The 24,714-nt window shown below is 37.6% G+C and overlaps 1 protein-coding gene across 4 annotated transcripts in view; it reads right to left on the minus strand.

Moving 5' to 3' along the window:
• The window catches only part of PPP2R5E (protein phosphatase 2 regulatory subunit B'epsilon), a 73,472-nt gene that overhangs the window by 34,405 nt on the left and 14,353 nt on the right, over positions 1 to 24,714 (minus strand). The window contains exon 1 of one of the 4 annotated variants that reach the window (XM_061376263.1): positions 11,009 to 11,229. The exons of the other annotated variants lie outside the window; for them this stretch is intronic. The gene's annotated coding sequence lies outside the window, so the exon portion shown is untranslated. Of the gene's footprint in view, positions 1 to 11,008; positions 11,230 to 24,714 lie in introns of those variants that run through there. 4 annotated transcript variants of the gene reach the window in all.

The raw sequence follows: 24,714 nt of genomic DNA on the forward strand, positions 1-24,714 counted from the left end.
CTCAGCAGAAGCATACTTAGCACTTTCAGTGAATCCTGCAACACTTTACTCTTGCACTAAGGTGCAGCCAAACATTTGGGGCCCAAAATTTGACAACCTGCAATATTACATTGTATCTACTTTTAGTTGAAAGAACTGAAAACTCAACAACTGCTCTGATAAATCTGTATAAATACCGGTAATACTTTAATAATCTAAAAAGTTAAACTCAAATGACACAATTAACTAGTGTGTGTGATTTGTGTCAAATGCACAGGAGAGTATATATTTATTAAAATAAAGATTTAAAGAAAGATAAACTTCCATCTGGATGACTGTGAGAACTCTCCTCATTTTCAGGTCTTTGCTACAAGTTAATTTTCAGGCTTGTCGGTTTTCTTTTTAGCCACTGAAACCTATACAGAGCTTTTGAAATACACTGAGTATTCAAAGATTCAAAGGAAACTGGTTTAGTGAAAGCAAGTATTAATACATCGGAACAATGATAATGAAGAGAGCATCAGAGCCTTTAACAAAAGAAACTCTTTCATGAAGTTATCAGGAAAATTGTCTGAAAGTAGTGTAATTGGGTTTTTTTTAGACATGGACAAACAACTGTTACTACAAGGGCTGAAATACTAATTCTAAAATGGCCAACACAATTAAGTTTCTCTCTTAATAGCCTTTCCCAAAATAATCCTAATCCAAGAAGCCCATCCCTTCTCATCAACCATCTCTGCAGTCTCTGCCTTCTGCATCTTTTATCAGAGTAAAAATCTAACACCATACTACCCCTGCAAATCTCCTACATGCATAAAAAATATTTGTGTTTAAACTACATTCAAATTCTAATTGATGTTATTTACAAGTAAACAATTTTGGATCATAAAAAATGAGAACTATGCATTAGACAAGCAAAACTGCATATAGAGAGCTAAGACATGGCTCTCCTCTCAGTGGTAATTAAAAGCCAAGAACAGAGAGAAACTAAACATGTGGATCAGTTCCCTGATCTGCTTCAGCCTGTAGTTCTCCAAAGAAAGGTATAATGCTAGGAAGTGAAGATGGCGGAAGGGACTGAGCTGCTTAAAACCAACACGACAACTATAAGGAAAAGTCCCAGGACTGCATACGCAAGAGATAATAGAGCTCTGAATTGGAGGAAAACAGAACAAATAATGCAGATCACATACAAAATACTAAGCAAAACTAGGATACGCTCACAAATGCTACCCTGCACCCACATACGTACTATCAAACATTTATTAATAATTAAAACCAAAATGCCCTCAGAATTAACTATTGCTTCTAGTATATAAGTTACTGAATAAATCGTCTTGAAGGTGACATTTGCATAAGGAACTAGCATCACCTCTTTGACAGTAAAAGCAAGCACCACATTATGCATGAAAAATAAGAACACACACACTAAACCCAAAGTATGTCCAGAATGTCAGACAGTGAGATTAATACTAATTTTTTTACTCACATTAATTTTAAGAACTTCCTTACAATTTCCCAACATCTGAGAACTGTATATTCAATTGCCTCTGCCTACTGGGATTCTTTCCTGTATTCTTTCCCTATCAACTTAATGCAAAATAATTCCCCAAATTTCCTTCAGTTTCCATATCTTCCAGTTATTAAATAAACCTAGGACTACCATCTTTCTAGTTCACTAACATTTCCTTCTGACAAAAAAGCCCAAAAAAACCCCAACCAACTGCTCCCACTTTGCTGCCACTTGCCAAGCACCAATTTAAACACAACCAACTATTGAAGCAAGGACCTACCTGAAAAAAGCAGGCAGCTGTGCATAAATCTGTCCCCCACAGGTCACTTTGAAGATTCTATTTGGTAAGAAGCTAACTTCCTAGTTTTTATTAAAATAAAACTTGAAAATTTGAATTCAAAAGCCTTTTTTGTCTGCTTTGAGAAGTTGGCTTCAAGAGGAGGTGGAGCGACACCCAGCTCAAAGCTTTCACTAACTCAAGATCCTGTCATACATATACCTCAGGATATAACAAGCCACATTTCTATAAGCCACTTTTTACAGAAGAATATTGGTCTTAAGATGTCAAGAAGTACAAATGTTTGCCCTCTCTTTCTTACACATAACTCTTGAGAAAAGTAATCACTATCCTCATTACATTCATTTAATTTTCCTGACTGGCTTTCAATATTATGAATGCTTTGTGAAGTCAGTAGTCACTCATTTATAATAGGTGTTTTTTTCAAAGCTGTTTTCTCAAACCATTCTCTCTACTTAATAATTATACAGGCAGGGCAGTAGTTACGCACTGTGTTCAAAATACATAGTCTAACCACTACCAACATCATTCACTCAGCAATAAATATAGTGAGACAAACTCAAGCTGATTTTTATGCCCAAAATGATAAGCACAACATGAACATACTGTTTCCAGCACATTCAAAATGCACTATTAGAAGTGCAACACAGTACATACTCCACCAGTTTTCCTGATAAAGTGTCTCTCCAGATAACCAATCACAAAATTGAGAATTAGTTCCCTGACCATAAATTTCTTTTGATCAAACCGAATAAAGTTCTCACCAAGTGGGAGTCTCCTGGGTAGTTTCACAAGGATCCTAGATATTACAAATCCCTCTACTGCTTGCAAATGCTGCCCAATCATTTCACAGAGGTTTTCAACAAACTTCATTTACTAGGATGAGTAGTCTGAAAGTGACCCAGCATTTCCTCTGAGTGCCTTGAGTGCATGGAGCAGCACTAAAAGCAACAGGGGATACTCCTTATTAGACATATACACTGACAAATTTTATAGCATAGATATACTTTTAAATATATTAATCAAAATTCTGCCTTTAATCATGCATGTAAAATCTGACAAGCTTCAGCACCTTAATAGAATGCATGAAGGGCTGCAAGACCAAAAGTTAAAACCAAACAGACAATAAAAAAATAATTTCAATAAAGCACATTTTTAGACCACATACTTTTAAATTTTGTTAAGCTTCAATTGTACTTTTTTCCTGATTCTACAGCAACCAAAGTGCAGGCAACAGTTTAAGCCTCCTCACTTTCACCCATAAGGCTCAATCCAGAGCCACAGCAGCAAAGCTTTCAGTGAAAAAGACTCCTTTAGGCTAGGCTTTGTCAATCTGTGACCAACACTCAGTCATCCCACTACTGACCACACCAATGGTGTGTGTGCTATGAATATCTTTCAACCTGGAAGTGAACAAAGATCACAAGCTTGATTGTCAAAGCTACTGATGAGCCATAGCAAAGTACTATTACATCCATACTTGTTGCAAAAAGGCTGTATTATTGCAAATTAGCACCAATGATGTGTCACTCCCGAGTAGAACGCTTGCAGGGTGTGCTAGGTTTTAAAGGTTTGGGTCCTCTTACTCATCACTAACCCAACATGATGAATCCATTGTGAAGCACAGCTATATCAAACACCCAGGATAATAAGCAATCGAATAAATATACTTGAATTCATGAGCAGCTACTGGAAGACAAGATTATCAGGGTATTTGGTACACCAATTGTTGCTCTGGGTCCCACAAAAATACAAAAGTATTGGTAGTAGACAGTGTCTGTCACACTAGTATTAATAATAATAGTAGTAATTGTGTCTTCTCATAGTCAAGCAGCAATGCCTTCTTCCACAGGTAAGCTGACAACACTTCTCAACCCTCCTCACAAGTTCTTCAATGAATGGGAAGAGTTTAGGTTAATGGAGTAACCTAAGACAAAATTCACCTATTCTACCTACAAGTACGTTCAAGCCAAAATCATGCAGGTGAAAGAAAATAACAGAGAAGGTATGGAAAAGGACTGAGATTAAGCCAATTTTGGAGAAAAATTGATGGAGCAAAAGCAAGTAGATGAGTGGACCAAAAGAGGTGGAAGAACAGCAAATCACCTGTGAGTATTATGACAAGGGGACAGAATGGGAAGCCAAAGAAGGCAGAGCAACAGCATAACAAAGTTTTAAAAGATGAAGAGGGAAAAAGAATGAGGTAGAGCATGAGCAGAAAAGTTGTAAAAGACAGAGAGGAAAAACCTGTTCAGAGAACAGGTAACGCAAAGAAAGTAGAATATTTTTAAAGGAAAAAAACACGAACTCAAAGTGTTTAAGCAAACAAGAATGAATGAGTTAGTGGTTAGGGGCTAGATTTGATTAAACATCTACATACCTGGAGGTTCTGACACTCTTGTGACATCTTTAATATATTCCATTACATTATTTATGGTAAGTGGGCCTAGACATCAAATGAACACTTATTTCGTAGCCCCAAGCTGATCTCAGTTCTTGTAGGTTGCTTTCTCTCTGTTCCCTCTCTCCCAAAGTTTTACTATTATCTCAAAAACAATTAGCAATTTTTGCTTTTAACAGAAGCAAAAAGGCAGGCAAAAATACACAGAAATGTCATTTCAATTTCCAAAAATGAATACGTAGCATAAAATCCCAAAATAAGACAAAAATACTTCGCTGAAACACCCAAGAGCTATTGTGGCCAATTTTCCTGGACTGACTCAAGGATTTTTATACTGGCTCAGAAAGTTTATGTTAGGTAAGTAGGTTATTACTGACTTGCACTTTTTAAGAACAATCTAACCTTTAGTCAGAAGAGTTGAAGTCACTAGGTTTGCTGAACAGTCACTAGAGAGAGCTGCTGCCCATGTTTGTCCTGCCGCTTGAGAATACTGACCTGCTATACAACTTCAGCCTAACCTTATGCCTAATCTCCTGCCATTAGATCTGAAAGACATAACTGTTACTTTTCAAAATCTTCTCCAAGGGGGAGGGGAAAAAAGAAAATGAGATTAACTTCAAATATTCTTAAAACAAACAAAACAAATCAAACAAACAATAAATAAATAAAAAAGAAAAAAAAACCCAGTAAACCAAATGATAAAACCCCTGTTAGACTTCTTTCCACATTTGTATAAACATATGTATACTTATAGGATTTGTGGTTGTTTTGGTTTTTGTTTGTTGGCTAGTGTTTTCTTGGGATTTTTTTGTCACTGACTTGTTAATTTAGTAGACTGGGTTGTTTTTTTTACCATGCCTAGTTACTCTGGGAGACAACACTTAAACCCAGTTCACCAGCTCCCAGAGCTATAACATCCTTAGTCTAAGACCCAAAATATCCACAAACTTAAAAGATCTCTGAATTCTAACAAAATGCTCCATTACAAACAAAAAATTGATTCTACATGAAAAATCTTTGTAGTTGGGTTTTTTGAGACTCCGCAATTAGTATTACTCCTTATACCTTTGCTCAATTCTAGCTGGTAATGCCTTCAGTGCTGAATCTTCAACTGGTTCCTTTCAGCTGTTGAAGGAGGAGCTGTTTTCCTGTACACACTACAATAGCAAAAGCTATATAGGTAGAGCAAATGTAAATCTAAACCAAGCTGAACTTACCCAGTTGCTCAGCTCCTCTACCCTAAAGGAGAAGACCGGAGACAGGACCACAATGTAAACAGAGTCATCCCAGTTTTCAAAGTGATTTCTCAAATTACAGCATAGAGCAGAGCTACACAATAGCATTCTGCTGGGTCACCCTACTGCTATCTTCCTTTCCTTTAAAATCACCAACAGTCCTTCAAGCTGGTTTTCACTGTATTTTTAACTGCCTTGCTAGTCTCTAGGACCCTGCCATCTTCCATCTGTTCCTAAGTTCTTAGTAGAACACTGGAATTCCATGTCAGTAGACACAAGCCTTGGCTCATTACTTCAACTTTGTTATGCTGAGCTTATATCACTTTTATCTTATAGTTTGTTTCCGTTAATTTTAGGCAGAATGATGGATTACACTGGAGCTTCAACTTTCCCTGGCTACATCATGTGGGTTTTGGGGGTTTGGGGTTTCTTTTTTTTAATGTAAATTAATGGCAAATATCACAGAATTACAAGACTAGCAATTTATAACAAACACCTCATTATTTCCCTCTACTCTGGCCTTGTGAGAGCCTAGCTGGAGTACTGTGCTCCACTCTGGGGCCCCCAACAAAAGAAGGATGTGGACGTTCTGCAGCAAGTCCAGAAAAGGCCACAAAGATGATCAGAGAGCTGGTGCACCACCCCTACTGAGGCAGGCTGAGAGAGCTGCGGTTGTTCAGGCTGGAGAAGAGAAGGCTTCGGGGAGACCTTACAGCAGCTTCCAGTACTTAAAGGTGGGCTACAAGAAAGCTGGAAAGGGACTTCAGACAGGAGCATGTAGTGATAGAACAAGGGGAAATGGCTTTAAACTGACAGAGGGGAGATTTAGATTAGATTTTAGGCAGGAGTTCTTCCCTGGAGGGTGATGAGGCACTGACACAGGCTGCCCAGAGAAGCTGTGGCTGCCCCATCCCTGACAGTGTTCGAGGCCAGGTTAGACGGGGCTTTGAACAACCTGGTCTAGTGGAAGGTCTCCTTGCCCATGAAACTAGATGATCTTTAAAGTCCCTTCCAACCGAAACCAGTCTATGATTCCAGGTTCCTTGAATGGCAAGAAATCTAAAACCCAGAATAAGGTTTACAAATTCCAGGCTACTAAGAAACACGTTTGCAAAAAAAACCTCATGATGGCCTGCTGAACAGGCAGACAGCAGAATCCAAAGAGGACTGTCTTCCTTTTCATAAGATTCTTATCAGATCCCTTTTTTTTTTTCCACGACATGGGAAGCTTTTGCACTATAACAATCATTATATGTAAAAACACAAAGGTGTCACAGAAGTCTTACAGTTACTTTCCATTCTAACTGGGGTCACAAGGCAGTTCAGGATTTGCACTGGAATTTGTTTGGTGCATTAAGTATATAACAAAATAATGATTAATTATGTGTATGTACATGCTTCCTGAGAGACAACACTAAGACCCAGTTCATCCTTTCCTAGAGCTGTGTAACAAAATCCTTAGCCTAAGAATCCAGATTTCCTCAAACTTAAAAGATCTCTGAATTTTAACATCACACTGTATTACAAACAAAACGCTGATTCTACATGAAAAAATCTTTGTAGTGGGGCTTTCTGAGACTCCAAAAACTACACCTTGCTCTGAAACTGCCATCCTTCCAAATCACAGAACAGTTAGAATTGGAAAGGACCTAAAGATCATCAAGTTCCAACCCCCAAATAAAAATATGCAGCATTCATTTTGCTCAAACTACAGAGTTGCTCTATGAAATTAATGCAGAAACACTTTAGACTCTTCAAAAACAAACAAACAAACAAACAAACAACCATGAACCAAGAACACAGGAAGTCCAAAGCGTAACTCTCATCCAAACGGGGTCAGAACCAGTGCCGGGATTGCTACTCTGCTTGGTACTGACCCACTAATTTATCCCAGAAGTCACAGGAGTACTTGATTCTCCAGTGGAAGAAGTAATTAAGTGAAAGCTATTCTACAAACACAACCCACTAAGAGCTCAGGCTTTATATTTACATTTATTAACTTAAATAATATACATACATATAAAATACAGATTTCTCTAACCCTATTTATACACTGAGAAGATTTTAATTGAACCCTGAAAACATAACTTCCATTCCCTTCTCATTTGGTAGTATAAATTTAGTCAAGAACATATTCTGCTCTATGCTAATTTACCACAATAGTCTCCAAGCATTTTCCAGTAATGCGCTATGCAATCCAACTGTCTGTCATTAGTTTGCTCTCTCATTCTTTCCATAAAAGGAGCAATGCTTGTAATGGATTAAGAATTTTACGATTTTAAGGAACTGCACAAGTGTAAGATGCTATGTTTGTGAAAGAAAAAGACAGGATTTAATAAACATACCCCAAAGTTATGATGGAAGACATGGAAACAAGATGGGAATTCAATCTGAAGTCCCAAAATGGACCCCCATGAAAGCTCGACTTACACACATTTCCTCTTCACTGCAGAAACTCGGGCACAACAGAAGGACAAAATTATTTGGTTTGGCTTTCATTATTCATTCAGTCTTCTAAATACTAGTTTCAGCCCACTAAGATCCTCTGAGATCAGAATCAACACCTCAAGCTGGATTCAAATGTATGCCAAAGACAAGCTGGGGTTGCAGGGCATGATGCATCTGCAGCGACGTGTCCCTTAGGAATAGGAATCAGAGCACTCACTGCTCATCTGCATTTCCTGAGCACAAGAACCTAACCCCCACTACATCCTGGCTGAGCCACGAGAAAACACAGGAAAACCTGAAGGTATATCCTGGTCACACTGGAATAACATCTTTGACAACTTTGAAACCAGAAAGCATTACTCAAAGGATGCTATATGAGGACTTTGCATCCACAAGCAAACCACACAGTTTCTTTGTCAAAAAAGGAGGTTATTCCCTCCTTCAATATATGTTCCTTGCATAAGGCCTTCCAGTGCTTTGGCTTGCTCAGCTGCCCTGTGATATGGTCATTTTGTAAGGCTCAGACTACGCTATTCAATGCCTTATGACAATAACTCAAATTAGTCAAGCTCTTTGTTAAGGGAACACCCTTCTCATGGCCAATCCCAGTAGATCTGCCTAAATGACAGAAAATAAATAATCTATTTTATTTTGTTTTTGTAGTTACTGTAGATTGTCTCAGATTTCCCAGTGCACAGAAATATATCTCCATTCTAGACCACATCTACAGCAGCCTCTTGATCTTCAGATTATTGAGGATCTGGAACAATTCACCAATAGAAAGGAATAACATGACTTATATAATTCTCCCCTATACCTTGTCAAGTTAAATCTGTGTTATGTTGGATATTTTATGTTACTTGTAGTACATTTACATACATCTACATAAAAATACCAGCTGTTCCTTTAAAAATCAGGATCTCCTCTATCACAGAATGGTTCAGCTCAGTTTAAAGGAATGTAAATAAGAGACTCACTTACTAGTAATTATCATTCACCTTTAGAGTCCACTGTTATGTTATACCTAAACCGCATATTATTGCTAAAACTTAGAAACTTGACTGACACAAGTATTTAGGCCACTTTTCTACCTTTTAAACAGCAACTTTTGCTGCAGGAATCCTAAACAGGGTAGACATTTTATCTCCACAGTGCAAGGTTCTAGAGAGCAAACACCTCCTTTCTGAATATCTGCAATTGTCTAAAGAACCACCCTTATCACAGCCTTGCATTACCATAACATGCATTGATGTTTTTCTTTACTCCGACCTCTTCCAAAAAATCACTGAATTTTAAAAATGTAGTTTTCTTTTCGGAGAATATATTTACCTGCATGCATACACATCAGTCATACGGGTTTTGTGCCTCAGAAATGCCACCTGCTACTGAACAGACAAATCTATTACTGGGCCTTGGCAACTGAAGTGAATTTCTCTAGAGATTACTTAGCTCCTCTGAAATACCACTATAGGTCTACAACAGTGTATCACCTTCAAAATACATATTTGACCGATTACAAATAAGGAGGTTTGTATTATGTTCTTAAGATTCACAAACAAGTTTGAGAAAACTGAAAAATACAGAGACTACAAGGTTATGTCACACAACTAATATAACCACAGGTATCGCTCTGCTGTGCTTAGCAAAGTCACTTACAAAATGTTTTTAGTTTAAACTGTTACAAATATCAACCAGACATAACAGTTTAGGCATTAAATACAATTAAAACCTATCTTCCCTGGTTATCAAATAACACTGCTACCCTCTCTATCTCTTCCAAGCTACTCATCAGTAAAGGTTCTTCTCTTTTGAAGATGATAAGCTGATTACCAACAGCTTATTTATCCTCAGCTGTGCTATGGTCACAAACTTCATCTTCAGTTGGCATCCTTGCCAAACCGAAGTCAATGGGAGTGTTATGTTGGTTCTTAAGACCTGCAATTACACCTTTGCTCTAATTGGCAGAAAGCTCATTGCTTACTAATCAAAAAAAGAACAGCAATCTCAGCAGTTTTGTATTCTATGAAAAATTAACGGAGAAAAACTCAGCAGGAAAAGTGTGTATTTTGCAGATTTATACATACAAAAGTAGAATCTGAAAGCTCCTCTTCATAAGTGAGATGATCCAAATACATTACTGGTGATTTAGCATAACTTTTAAAAGGCATTTTTACAGAGTCTCTGCAGGTACAGATCACTAATCAGAAAAGCATGTATAGTACAGCAAACATGCTTTTTACCTGATCATATGAATACACAAGCTCCTATACTCTCGTAGCTTGCGCATACTTTTTAGGAATTGCCAATCTCACAATTAGACTACTGGCAATAGTTCAGATCTTACACATATCCTTTGTGCATTTAAAGCTAGGACTTCAGGTTCATCCTTCTTGACTTTTATTTTCTCCTCCCCCCACATGATATACCAAATTCACTAATACATTATTAAATGACAAGTAAAGCATGCCATGTAAGTAATCACTGCCACTGAACTGAAGTTTATCAAGAGAAAGCAAACAGCATTCTACATTCTCTTTACATTCAGGCTATATCAGCAGGCACATGCACAGATGGCCTTTCCCCAATCCAATGTCTAACGCACAGTCAAATTAGGTAAGGAACAAGAGTTTTAAACTACACTAATCCTGTGGCTTCAGTATCCTACAGAAATGACAGACAAGGAGCATCAAAACTCTCATCACAGGATGAAGTTATAACTGTAAAGACTAGAAAGCAAAATGCAATCCCATGCCATCAAGCTCTCTACCCTGTACCTGGAATATTGATTGTTTAGTCTAGGAGACTTCGGCAACGGTCAACTAATTGCCTTCAAGCTAACCTACTGAAGCAGCACTTCTGTGTGCCTTACTCCTTTCTCTGACTGAGGCATTAAAGTATCAATCCCTAACATAAGACCTAACAATTGAGAGAGCTGTACACCCACTCCTCTGGTTCCTGTCATTTTCAGAGGGTATTACAGCTTGTTTCATTTTAATATCAATACTAGCGTTATCTGTCTTGTCAGAAGGGAGCGAAGAAGAATCCAGCTCAGGCATTCCATCAGCAGCAGAGTGCCTTTGGTTTTAGGGTCCAATTTGGTATTGCTTCATGACATTTCTCTGGGCTAATCCTACCTTTGCCTGTGTGTGGAGTTTCTCACAGTCATGTCTGTAATACTCCTTTCTAAAGCTTGCCTCTTTGTCTTGCTTCTCTCAGTCTGCAGCTGAAGACCTTCTCCAAAACAGCCCCCAGCTTCTCCAAATGCCATCTATTTTTACCTAGGCACTGCCGTCTCACTCCGGATGCTGCTAATTGGCCCCTTAGTCACAACTGGAGAAGTAACCTAGTTGAGTAACTCTTTCTGAGCTGCTGCACTGAAGAATCTGTATGTCTCATACTTGCATTAATTCAAATGAGGAAGCTTCCAGTGAATTTGTTCCCATGCAAGATAAAGCCCAAAGTGTAACACAAACTAACCAGAATTTAGCCTCCAAGATTCTATTTCAAGTTCACTTGCACACTTTTAAGTAATGACCTCACACTTTTAAGTAATGACCTTCCCGCACAAGAGTTTATGCTTTTGAAGTTCTAAATCCTGTAAGGAAGCAATAGATAACACGAGATTAACTAGTACTAGAGATCAAGTGTACTTGACCTATTCACCAGTCTTCTTGCAGGTATCTTCCCAAAAGAACGGACAGAAAACAAATGTAGTTAGATTTTTAATGAGTGAAACAAATGATGACAGTGCACACACATAAGCAACCTATTCTGAAACAGGTTTTTTTCCACACAAACTTCTTTCTTACATACTTAACAGAAAACAGCTGGCTTCACAGCTACAAAATGATGTTTCAGACAACTCAGCAAACCCTGCTTGCTTCTTCATCACTTTGCTAATGAAAAGTTAAGTTGGAGCATTTTGGAATCTCCTCCTAACTATTCTGCTTCTGTGTTGTTATCAACAAAATTGGTACAAACAGGAAAAATGGATCATAAGACAGACTAGTTAGGCAGTTTTTGCTAGGAAAACAGTGGGAAAAGTAAATAACTAAATCATCTAAATTCATTCTAAATTACTTTACAGTGATGGTAACACTTTATTATTCGACTAGAATGGCAAATTTAAATGCTAAGTATTTAAAAGCCATTACCTCAGAAGTATAGAACGTAAATGAGAAAATTACCATTTATTAAGAGAACTTGGCTCATTTTCACTAATGAAGACTGCAGTCGTTTAATACTAATATAATGAATCCCTTTTAGAAATTCTGAGGTTACCACAGACAAACACAACATGCGCTTTTGACAACATGAATGCAACTATAAGATGTCCTTAACATCATCTGTAAAAACTAAAAGCAGAGCTTTTCCACACATTGGTAATCCTGGATTCAGTTAAATACTGGCAGGATTAATACTATTTCCTAGGACAAAAAAAGTATCCTGTTCCACCCCATGAAGACGGCATACACTGCCAAGAGAACAGGGAAGGCCCTACAGCTGCAGATCATTAAGAAACAGCCATTAAAAAAAAATGGGATGTTTTGGAGAACACAGCATCCGGTAAAACGGTGGAGTACTTCTTCCATGTGGACCCAAGAGAACTTGAAATCATTTATTCTGCAAATGAGAAACTGAATGCTCCTATGATGGTCTGTTTTGCTGAGAAAGGACCTTCTTTTCACTTGAAAAGAAGGCAAAAGGAATCTGCTTTAAGTGTGACTCTGATAAAAAGAATGAACATATACAGCAGACTGCAAAATCCTTGCCCTGCAAACCACCACCATTAGCCCTGTGCATCCCTACCTCCCACTCCCTCATTAGTTTGGTTTGGGTTGGTTATTTTTGTTTTTAAAGAAACAGGTCTGTATGGCTGTGTACAACTTTGGTCCAGAGTGAAGACTCCAGTAATACAGAAGTAATGCAGCAAGAACTCCAGTTAATTGTATTACAGAAAAGGCATGCACATCTATTTGGGTTCAAACATACGGTGCCCCAAAACCAATGAGAAATCCTTACTTCTCACGACAGCACCATGACAGACATCCTGCTCCTGGAAGAAGCAAGGAGTGAGCAGAGAGCAATCTCCCATAGGACAAACAGAGACCATCACAGGAGTACCAGGCAATCTGGGCCCTCAAACCCAGCTCGAGAGCATCCCTCTCACTGTTCAACTCCTAGACTCCTTGTTGATCCAAAATGTTGGAAAAATGTAGGAGTTTCTAGCTGTGGACACAACTGTAATGGGACAGGACATGGTTAGTCCCAGTTACATTCTTGGATTGTCCATGGGGTGTTCAGGCACAGCCAAAATAGTTTCTACACAGACCAAGGCCTGATGGTTATTGATCATCTTACAGGAGGCTATTCTCCAGTGTTCAAAGCAGATGTGGCAGGCAGGTGCTATGGTGATCTGCAACCAGCCTAGAAACTTAAGGGATCTCTGAGGGTACTCAGCTTCAAACAATCCCAGTCTCCTGCGCTGACCTCAGTACAGGAGAGGAGACCACTGACTTTCCATGGCACTCCTTCCTCCTGGCTAGGGACTCACAGGTCCCTACTCCCCATGGGGTTTTTCTGCCATTTCAGTGCCATCTCCTGCACTCAACCAGGCCTACCAGAGATGGCTGAGCTCTCCTGAGTTGTTTGTCCCCACTCACATCAGGTGCAAAGAGCAGCCCAGCTTGTCCTCTTTCACCGCACACAGGCTTACCTGGACACACAGGTTTTCCTGGCCTAATGCAAGGGTTTGATCAGGATACAGCAAGGCAAAGGAAATTTAAAAAGGCTTGCTTGTGCAATGAAGAGGAAAATGGCAGGTTCTTCTGCTTTGAGCACTACTCTTCCCAACTATGAGATAATCCTTGCTTGAGGCATCAGCACCACCTTAGGGCACTCATGGTTCAAGTATCCATCCCTGGCCCTCCCTGCAATAGCTCAGATCACCTGAAAAAAAATTAAATTACTCAAAAACTCAACCAGCTTGTAGACAGATGCAAATTGACTGGTATTTTTGATAAAAGTACTTGCAAAAAAAACTGTATTACTGTGCACGAATGTACTTCACCTGTTCAGGAATAAAATTTTATTATCATTTTTCCTCATCCTCAACTATCTCCAAGTAACAACATACTAAGTAACCCTTGAATTTTCATCTTATTTTTTCAATGTTACAAAAATGCACAGTTTCAAAAAGTTGAGGAAAAAGTGGTTTAGACATTAGAGCAAGCTCAGATACCTCAGCAGTTTGCCTGCAGTAGCACTTCCCTCCTCTCTCACATAGAATACATTCACTCAAGCAGAGCTCTCTGTTTCTCAGTACTCAGCCCAGTTGCGGCACCAGTAAGCTCTAATTCCCCTCCACTGCCCTGCACCTGTCCCTCCAACTCCTCCTATACAACAGGTTTGTCCAGTTCCTCTCAACTTCCTGATTCTGTGACTGAGCAACAACTCCCCTTTTCTTTCCCTTCCCTGATCATCCTACCTTTTTCTTGTCACTACTTAGCAAGCTGCTACCTACTTCTGGGTATGTCAAAGCTAACAAACATTGGCTATTTTATGTTTCTGGTCTTCCTGCACATTTGAAAAACAAACTTAAAAAAATGAAGCTTTTTTCCTTGGTATAAGTAATGAACTCATTCAAACCCGTAGGAAGAAGAATTTTACAACTATTTGAAAATGTTTAGGTAAAAACCAAACAACCGAAACAAAAAAACGGATGACTGAAGAAATATCTTAATTGTAATTGAAACTCCTAACATTTTCTGAATGTCCAAGGAGTAGAATACACGATGTGTACAAAATTCTTGTTGGATCGCTCTTTTGAAAGTAGAGCTTTTTTTGTTATACTATTCTATGATTCTATGCCTAATAAACAATGCTGATGTCCTTTCTTAAACCAAAGAGAAACACAGAATTTTTTTTCCCATGGAAATATTTGAGAGCACATTACTGGTATGAAAACATCCGGATTTATAACTTTCACATAAAAACTTGGAAAACTGGAAATCCAACTTGTTTTTACAATTTTACCTTTATTCTGTACATAATACTCTATGCCCAACTGGAGGAGAATCAAGTCATGTTCAATGACGACTTCAAAACTTGTCTTCACCTCAGCAAAAAAATGTGCAAAAGATAAAATACACTGCAATCTCTTTTTTGAATTAAAATACAAGTACAGTCCCTCTTAATGTTCTTCAACACAGCGATCAGATTTGCCTTATTGATGTTACCACACAGCACACTAGGTAGGGTAACACACATTAACACACATCTCCCTCTACATGACTACCTGTCAAATAGTTAACCTGATTCAGCAGTCCTTAATCAGGAAAAGTGCGAATGTAACCAAATTATATGTGGTTCTGAGTAACACAGAAACTAGCCTTAACTCTGAAATGCAGGGAAAACTGTTAAAATGTGGAGACTGATGAACCTACGCATCCCCAGCTCTTAGGGCTCTCAAGGCTAGAAGATTCTGAATATAGGATCAGGTTATAAGTTGATCTAATTTTGACTCACTGTCTCATAAAGCTCTGCAAATACAAGCCAAATAAAACCATCATTTAAAAAAATAAGGATCAGCTTTCCTCCGAGTCCACAGCTTTGCTACAGCATGTGCAGACAGTATTTTTAAGTGATACCTGCCACTGAAAGTTTACAGCTGCTAAAGATAGCCATCTCAAGTTGTAAAGCAAATAAAAAAGCATCCTATTCAAATCTTAACACCTGAAACATGAGTAATTAGAAAAAGCAAATAACAAAAACAACAACAAAGCCCTATCAAAACCTCAAAATACCTTATCCTTTGATTATGCTTGAAAAATTGACAGGTAGTCACTCAATATCTTAGGAAATCCATCTTTTAAGTATATAAAAACTGATAATACTAATAATAAAAAATTCTTATTTTTCAGACACATTTAAGAACCTTACCTTCATTACATCCACAAGATGAGTACTGCTTCTTTCCATCAATGGAGCACTCTAAAGAGCATACCTCCTTCTAACCTGAGTGCTGACTGAAGGTATGTTTAAAAGTCCAACACTAGCCTATAGACTAATTCACTTGCCTAACAAGTGAATTATATTCATAACTAGATGGTGATTAACATTAAACAAACCAACACTCACACAAACAGCACAGCAAATCATTCTTTTCAAACTGCCAATCCTTGAGGTCAAAACATCCATGCTTTTAAGTCAAATTACAATCAACTTCCTCCCCACCCATTCTATTATTTGTTATTCATGCATTGACAAGAGCATGGAAACCACTTCACAAAAAAATCATAGGTAGCTTGGAAGAATTTACACTACTTAGGGATGAAACACCCTTTAGAAAACAAGAGAGGGAAAGCGCTCGAGTTAAGAAAAAAAAAAAAAGCCACGAAACAAATCCCAACCAAACTTATTTTCTGCTTTCACTTCTTCAAATACTTCCCATTATCCTCTCATCATTATACCCATTACACTGCCCCCCAATTACACCCACATTCAAGTAGCGAGCCAAGCAATTGCTTTCAACTCCAAAATTTAAAATAAAGTTACCCAAAGTTAACACTGAATCACAAATGATTCACAAAGGTTTGGTGCTGGCCTCTGAGAAAAATGTCTGGTTTAGAATCTAAAATTGTAGTCACCAATTAAAAAAAAAAAAAAAGAAAGAAGGAAAACAAAAACAAAACTGGTTTTCTGTTTTATTTGCATTCAGATTCATGCTACACCCCCCCCTTTATCTTTCTAATCTATGTTAATGTCCAGGAAACTGCTAGCTTATAAATCAAATATTTTCTAATCAAATGTTAGTAACCTCCTTCAAATACTACTTTTGACAGCAGCAACAGCAAACAAAAGACAACATTACTACAGATTTGTAAGAGATTTTTTCATGGCGAAAACTCCCAAGTAGTAGTGCTGATACACGGCTCTGAACCCAAGAGCGCTCTCGGTTTCTGCTTACCCAGCCTGGATCTCTAGAGCAGCTGTGACGTAGGAGTGACGGCCATCGTCCAGCGCTGAAGGCAGCTCCCCGGCTGTTTACTGCCTCTAACTTCATTCCAGTTCTCATGGGTAAACACACGCTGGCCAGTCCTTTCATTATCTGCATAATCCCAGCCTCTTTGATTACTGGACTGTAATACCAGTGCCCAAGTGAGCTTTCATTGCTGAATTATGGCCACACATAACATGAAGAGGGGAGTGCCAAACAAGATGATTAAGTAGCAAACTATGACAAGGCATGAATTATATTATTCCTATCTATCATTAGCCACAGAAACAAGGGGTTTGTGTAGCCAATAGTAACTATGCGTAAAGAAAGCTCCTCCACTTTGATGCGGTTTCAAAATAAAAGCAACTATTTATTTTGAGTAATTTTCTTCTTTCGTTGCTTTGACACTGAACTGTATTTCAACAGCCTACAAATTACTTCCTTTTTCAGACTCTACTTTGAAACAACGTCAGAGGAAAGTCTTAAAAAGGCAGGCTCAGATTACAGCCCTTTTATTTTCAAACAACAAGAGCATAATCATTTTTCAAAAACTACGCTGAACAGCTTTCATTTCAGCAACTCACTGCCTCTATGTAAGTACATATCAAATCTCCACAAATTCTGGATTCACCAGCATATTGTGTTTCATTTCCCCAAATTCCTAAAAAGAATAAATCAAAAAGTGAGTTTTAAGGAGTTTGTAACAGCCACGAAACCTCAGGTTTTTTGTTTTGTTTTGCTTTGGTTTAAATCACATCATCTGAGGTTTCACTCATTTCTGCAAAGGCAGAGGTTCCCTTCTACCTTCAGTGGTCTGCTTTACTGGTTTTAACACATATGTTTGGAAATGGAAAGGCAAATGCCTAAGAAGGACAAAAGTTAATGTAAGGACACAAAGCTCATCACACTAAATTACTGCATGTTACACCACAGAACTGGTGTAACAAACATAACAGAAGTCCACAGAGATGAACTTTTTAGTGCTGTAAAATATCATTTCACAGCACTGGGAGAAGTTGTTCAATGTTCTCTAAGATTTAGACCCAAAGAAAGGAATACCAAGCAAACATACAAAGCATCTGCTACCAAACAGTTTACAGCTGACAATGAGGATCACAAATGTAGGTGGTATCAGCATTCTCCCCAGCAGTAAAGGAAGAGGAGAGAAAGGGCATGCAAAGACAGCTGTGCTCAAGACAGGCAGAGGGAAGTGAGAAAATAGACAAGCTTATACAGAATTGCAGTTTAAAATTATTTTAAATCTACAGCCCTAATTTAACCTGGTGAGGTTTGCTACAATGTGCTAATGAGAAGGAACAGATCCTGTGAAGCAACAATACCAACTATGGATTTCAGTTAAAAAAAGAATTATTTTTTTTTTCAAATAAACCCACAGCACACTACCCTCAGGAAGAAAAATTAATGCAACAATGAATTATTATAGTGAATTAAAAACCACAATAATTCATTTAAAAGTTTTATTACTTTAAACAAAAAATCTGATTGAGAAGGAAGGAACCTCATGCTTCAGATGAGCCAACGAAGCAACAGTGCTCCAGTCTGGCTCAGACCTGAATTTCACTAGGCTGTATCATCACCTTTAGCTGTGACTTTAAAAAATGTTAACAATAGTCTGTAATTTTTGAGAAGAAAACAAAAAATAATTAAATCAGATTTGTTTCTATTAAAATAAGATTAGAGCAATCTTTCAGTCAGTTACTCAGCTGTAATGAAAGCAAAGAATCATGAAGTTTGTATAATGCCATATTTAATTTTTATCTCTTGTTTTTCTCAAACCAAACAACATTTTTAAAGACTGCTATTTTTATGCTGTACTACTCACAAGATACTAATTTAAAAGAACACTGAGAAATAAGAAGATTCAGATTGAAAACATCCATTAATTTTCAATGCCCAATTTGAGACATCCTGATTTCTCTGAATGTTTACTTAGCACTATGTAGTATTTAGGACTAGTTCCCACCAAGTTCACTTGTATTTTGAGTCATCATCCACTCCATAAATCACGACCCAGCGTCTCAGACTGAGCAGCAAAAAGAGCAAGCACTTCTGAACAACAAGCAGAGTATAACTGAAGATATAAAAAGCAGAGGAATCAACACATTTTAATTCTTCCAAGAAAATATCCAACTACTCTAACACATGAAAGCCTCGCTTTTCTTCCCAAATCACTCACTGCCTTACCTACAAACTTTCAAAGCTTCTGAAATGGGAAAAGCTGGGGCTGTTACAGCTGCATACGTAGGAAACCGCAAGCCAGAAGGGGCTACCAGAGCATATAGCCCAAGCTAAATGAAACAGCCCCTAAGATTCCCTAATGAAGCAATCCTCTGTGAATTCAGTCTAATAACCTGTGTTCAACTACAATATAACTTTTCTAAAAGTCGTGACTCTTGATTTGGAAGCACAAAACCGGAAATCACTTTGAAGAGCTCCTGCCAGCACATATTTCTCCGCATTATTAAAAATGCACGCCTAATTTCTGGCTTTAGCCGACAGCATTAGGTCTTCTTGTGTTTGACCACTATTTTCTCCACATAAGACACGATATCAGACCTCAAGCTTTTTGATAAACTATTCAAACAGATTATATTTTTTTACTTGTACTGCATAAAGCGTTTTCTCTGAGTCTTCGATCATTTAATGGGTCTCTGTCACTTGCTATAGCTTCTTCAGTTAGTTCAAGTCCCAAACTCCATGATACATCCTAGTATTGATCTTACTAGGGCCACACACAGGAGTAACACTGATGCCTCTGTCACACCTAAGAGGAAACAAATAATTTGCTCTGCAAGGATGACACATGTACACTCTGGTTAATAACAGATGCTAAATTGCCTGATGATTCTTAATTAGTATAACCCTATCTCTTTCTCTTACTCACAAAATAATCTTACTCCATCAAAGAACTATGCCAAATTTGGGCTGGTATTCATGCACAAAGCAAAAGGCTGACCCAGGGCACAAAAACTATCCCAGACAAACAGCAAGGGACCACTAGAGAAATTCTAAAGCAACCGTTTCACATGGGCAGAAGGGCACTCTTTCAGAAATAAGTTTCTAGAAATTCTACAAGACTTTCTGAAACTGTATGAAACTGTGTACTGAAACTTTATGAAACTGTGTACTGAAACTTTAGCCATGTTACTGCATAGTGTAGTAACAAGAAAAATAGTAAATAAATCACACATAACATATTTATGAAAATTGAAAACTCTATCAGAAGCAGAACTAGTAGCAGAGACAGATCAACACGGACTCTGTAAGTTCTTGCTATTTCTTTGCCTCATTTTAAAAGAGAATTGTATTTTTTTTCTTTCAGGTAGTTTTGCAGAAATCTCCTAGGTTTTAGTTCAACTTGTCTACAATGAAATGATCATTTCTGGAGTCATCAGAACATCAAAATCTGCATTTTCCATTTAGATTCAGACAAGAAATTCTTGTTCATTTGAATATTATTTTGTGGTTCAATGTGAAGACATGCTGAAAATGTAATTTATTTTTTTCCTCCATTTCTATACAGCACCTGCCTGAAGATTTAGGCACACAAATTAAACCTATTTCAAAAGGTACAAAACATTAATCACCTCTTTTGACTTTTCCCAGGTTAACTGGATCTGGAAACGCTTATAACCACACATGTTCAAATCTCTGCTTCTAAAGCATAAGTATTTCCATTGATGTTAACTATTTAATGACCCAGCACAGAGATCCTGTAATCAACTCTCCCCACGGAAGAGGTCATAAAGGGAACCGCACTTAGAACCGAATTATAAGTTCATACTTCCTGCTAGAATCAAGTCTCCTGGTCCTGAGCAATGGCTTCCTAGGCTTTTTCTCTCTGCTTAGTCACACCGCACAACAGGTTCACACAACCTCTTTAGCTCCCTTCTTTGCCCACCAAATGGAAAACCAAAAAATGCTGGGGTAGCTTATTTCACGAGTCCCTCACAGCATCTCACAGGTCACAAATGGTATGGCTAAAGACACTTTGGCTTGACAAGAAACAAGGGCAGCTCCCAGGACCATGCAACCTGCAGAGGAGGCCAATGCAAGGGATGAGGAAGGAGCAGATGAAGAAAGCTTCCCCTCTTGGGCTGTACACACAGCTCCACATGGAGCCAGTAGAAATTCAGGTCTAGTCCCACTACCTCACTTCTGGCCTCCTTATGGTGCTCTCACAGGCTGCAGTGCAAAATAAACCCTTTTAAGTAAAATTTCACATTGTTACAGCTTAGAAAAAATTAATAGCAGCAGCTGCTCTGAGCTTTCTGAAAACTTCAGAAGACAACACTCCACAGCTTTCAGCCTAACTTACATAATCAGAAATGATATTACTCCCCTTGAAAAGGAAAGTCACATAAACTGACATAATTCACAAAAAAAAAGAAAAAAAGAGACACGTAAGAAAAGGAAGAGCTTGCAGATGGATTTTTTTCCCCTCACATCAACATCAGCAAAATATTTGTAGCTGAACTCTGCTTTTTTTTTTGTTTTATATTCAACATGAACAGAAATTACATCCAGACAATAAGTACATTTTTAAACCAAAACTCCTCTGTCATATTTTTTCCAGCAATTCTTCCAGCCATTAAATGGGTTTTAGGCAAACCTACTAAACAGCTGCTTAATATTTTCAAGTAGGTTTGGTCCAGGTAGCATCTGCCAACCTCTTAGCTACATTTAGTATCCTCCCACAGTTGAAGCCTAACAGACTTCTCTATTGAGACTTAAATCAGCAGCCTCTTTGTCTCCATGCAACTGCTCTTTTACTGAAAATGGTATGGCATCACAGAAAGCACAATATGAATTTAAGCAGTGAAGCTGATAGAAAACTTCTTGTCTAAATGGAAAAAAAAAAAAAAAAAAAAAAGGCAAATTCCCACTTACTGCCTCACTGGAGCAGCCAAAACACAGCCCAGCCCTCCCTGCAGCCATATGGATGCTATCGCAATGACCTTTGCAGGTACAAAATAAACATTTCAATGTTCACATTCACTTGCTGCCCTGTTAGCCAGTTCCTGTCCCTTCCAGGGGATGGATTAGATGACATCATATAAGGGCAAGTAGCAGCCTATGACCATGCTGCTTTACATGTTATCTTTTTTTCTGTATAAAGTAAATCTCAACTAAATAAGGTTCCCTGCAATATACATCTCCTCATAGGATTGTCAGAAGTTTTACAAATATAGTGTGGAATTTCAGCATTCTATCTTTTTTCTTCTGTTTAGTATTATAAGAATGTGGGAGTTTCAGTGTCATGCATGTTCCTAACCATTTGTAAGAACAAGAAACATTAAGAGAGATATGCCAGATTTATTTAACATTGTTGATCTTCATCATCTTCTAAATATGAAACCAGGAATACTCGTGCTTAACACCAACTCCTTTAAAAAAAAAAAAAAAAAAGAACTACTGGTGGTGTTTGAACCCAGGCCTGCTATGTAGTGTGGCTTCACTGCAAAGGAAGTTTACCTTTTCACATGATCACTATCCCCACCCCTCCCCAAACTCAAGGACCATGTAAGATCATATTATTTGTCACCAGGTGAAATGAGAAATCAGTCATTCCCTGACAAATGGTACCTGATACTTTAGTATCAGACAAACACAGAAACCTGACCTTTAACAACTTGTTTCATTTAATAATCTTCAATTGCTGTCTTACCAAAAACTACAAAAGCAACAGCAGCAACTGGAAAAAAGATTTACCTGCATTTGCATCTAATACTACAATACTTATCTAATAAAATAAAATACCTGAAATTTGCAACCAAAAATATAGTAGTTTTAAATAAAGCTTGTTTACGGTTAATAAAAAAAAAACTTCTTAAATTTTGATAGCTGCTTGTTGATGACTGGTCTTCCCTATTCTATTTGAAAAAAGTGCAGTCTATCGAGTCCTTCAAAAGAGACGTCCCCAGCAGCATCAATAATTTTGCTCAAATTTGTTACATTTTTGTGTATTAATACTTTAATACTTGCCTATTAATACTAATAATATTTAGGCTACAGCCAATTTTTTTCCAAAATGTTTCTCCTCCCTTCTTCGAATGAAACAATCACAGCAGAAGCTCTTGGTGCAATCCTTAACAAAAACAGCACATCAAATTGTCAAAAAGACTACTAACCTACACCAGGACACGCTCGTTCTTCCAAGAATAGACTTCTAAACATGCATGTGCATGCGTGCACACACTGCCCTCCTTGAACCCACAGCTAAATTACTTTCAGGTTAATGCATCCACTCAGTCTCAAGTGGTGAGTGTTAAAGAACATGCATTCTGGTTTCTATCTGAGTCATGCATACAAAGGTAAAAAAAAGTAAACATTTTTAATTTCAATTCAACTTCACACGATAATCATAAAGAATCAAAAGAAAAATAAATCATTTCCCTTAACACTATAAAAGTTTCAGATTAGCCAGGTGATAAATTCCACCTTTGATTTTATCCTCTTTCCAGATATGAAATACTGTAAAACTTCTTTGTTTATTATTTGTTCATTTAATAGGAATGAAAATACGAGTAGTATTTAGTTTTCTTCACTAGTCATTTATTCTACCAGTCATTTGGCAAGATCTATAAATGCTGACCTCAGAAATGGATTTAAACTTCCTAAATTTTATGCCGTTAGATTCTCTCACACTATATTCTTCCCTATTCCAAAGACGTAGTTCTGTAGGAGATAAAGTGGATTAAAGACATATTGAGGATTATAGATTATGTAGTTAGAACAAACACAGTCAAGTATTTCAAATAGCTGACCCCACAGAAAGGAATCACATTCTGTTCTCAAGATGATATACAGAAATAGAAAGCATATTCCACTAGGAAAATATTTACTTAATAATTTATCATTTAAGAACTACTACTGTACAAATTAAAGTACAAAGACAGCATGTTGAAATCAATGCGAAGATATATACAGAATTATTATAATACAGATTCAATTTTGATTGTAATTGGGTTTACAGAGTTTACTCTATTCCAGCATGAATCACACTTCTGTTTTCCCCTAAAGTCCTATGTCTAAAACTCATTCCAATTTTGGGGGGTAGGAGAGGCTGAGAAACACTGTACTGCCGAAAAGTCTAGAAATAAAAGGATAAAAATCTCAAAGTATCCAGCTGGAAAGAAATGCCAATGAGATATAAGATTCAATTTAGTCCAGACATTAATAACTTCCTTAATGATCTATATGATTAAAATAGCATATAGATAACATCTTCTGAGGATATTAAATAAGGAACTTTGAGTAGCAGTAAAGTCAGAAACAATACAAAGGAACCTAAGCAAATTCCTTACATAGCCTGAAAATAAAGTGAAATTCAGTATGGAAAAACACCATACTGATACAACTGGGAGGAAATAATCCCAAATATAGATATTCAGTATGGACAAGAAACCTGGGAAACAACAATGCAGAAAAAATGCATTAACCACAAATGCAGCATGAGCATAAAAAAGACGGGGTAGTCTATCTGGCCACCGAATCTAGGAATAGGGGGAGAAGTCTGAATTACTTTCCTTTTGCTTATTTGACTCCTCTCCTGAAAATAAGCACACGCGGGTTGGCAATATTCAACTATCTTTGCTGCAGCTCTGGACACAAGATAGGTCCTGTTGTTAAAGAAAATTAAAACAACATGGGCAAAAATATTAAGTACTGAATGCTCCCTCTAAAGAGATTAACTGTAATGAAAAATAGTCTGTGCTTTATTATTGAATATTATGTGGCGTTATAGAGCTGTTCTGTTATACTGTAAATATCGGGGGGGTTCATCCAGAAGTATCCAAAAAACAAATAAACATGAAAATA

The sequence above is a fragment of the Neopsephotus bourkii genome, unplaced genomic scaffold (assembly GCF_033783945.1).
Source record: "Neopsephotus bourkii isolate Nb327-2 ecotype Australia unplaced genomic scaffold, CSIRO-AGI_Nbou_v1 NB_1707, whole genome shotgun sequence".
Classification (NCBI taxonomy): Eukaryota; Metazoa; Chordata; class Aves; order Psittaciformes; family Psittacidae; genus Neopsephotus; species Neopsephotus bourkii.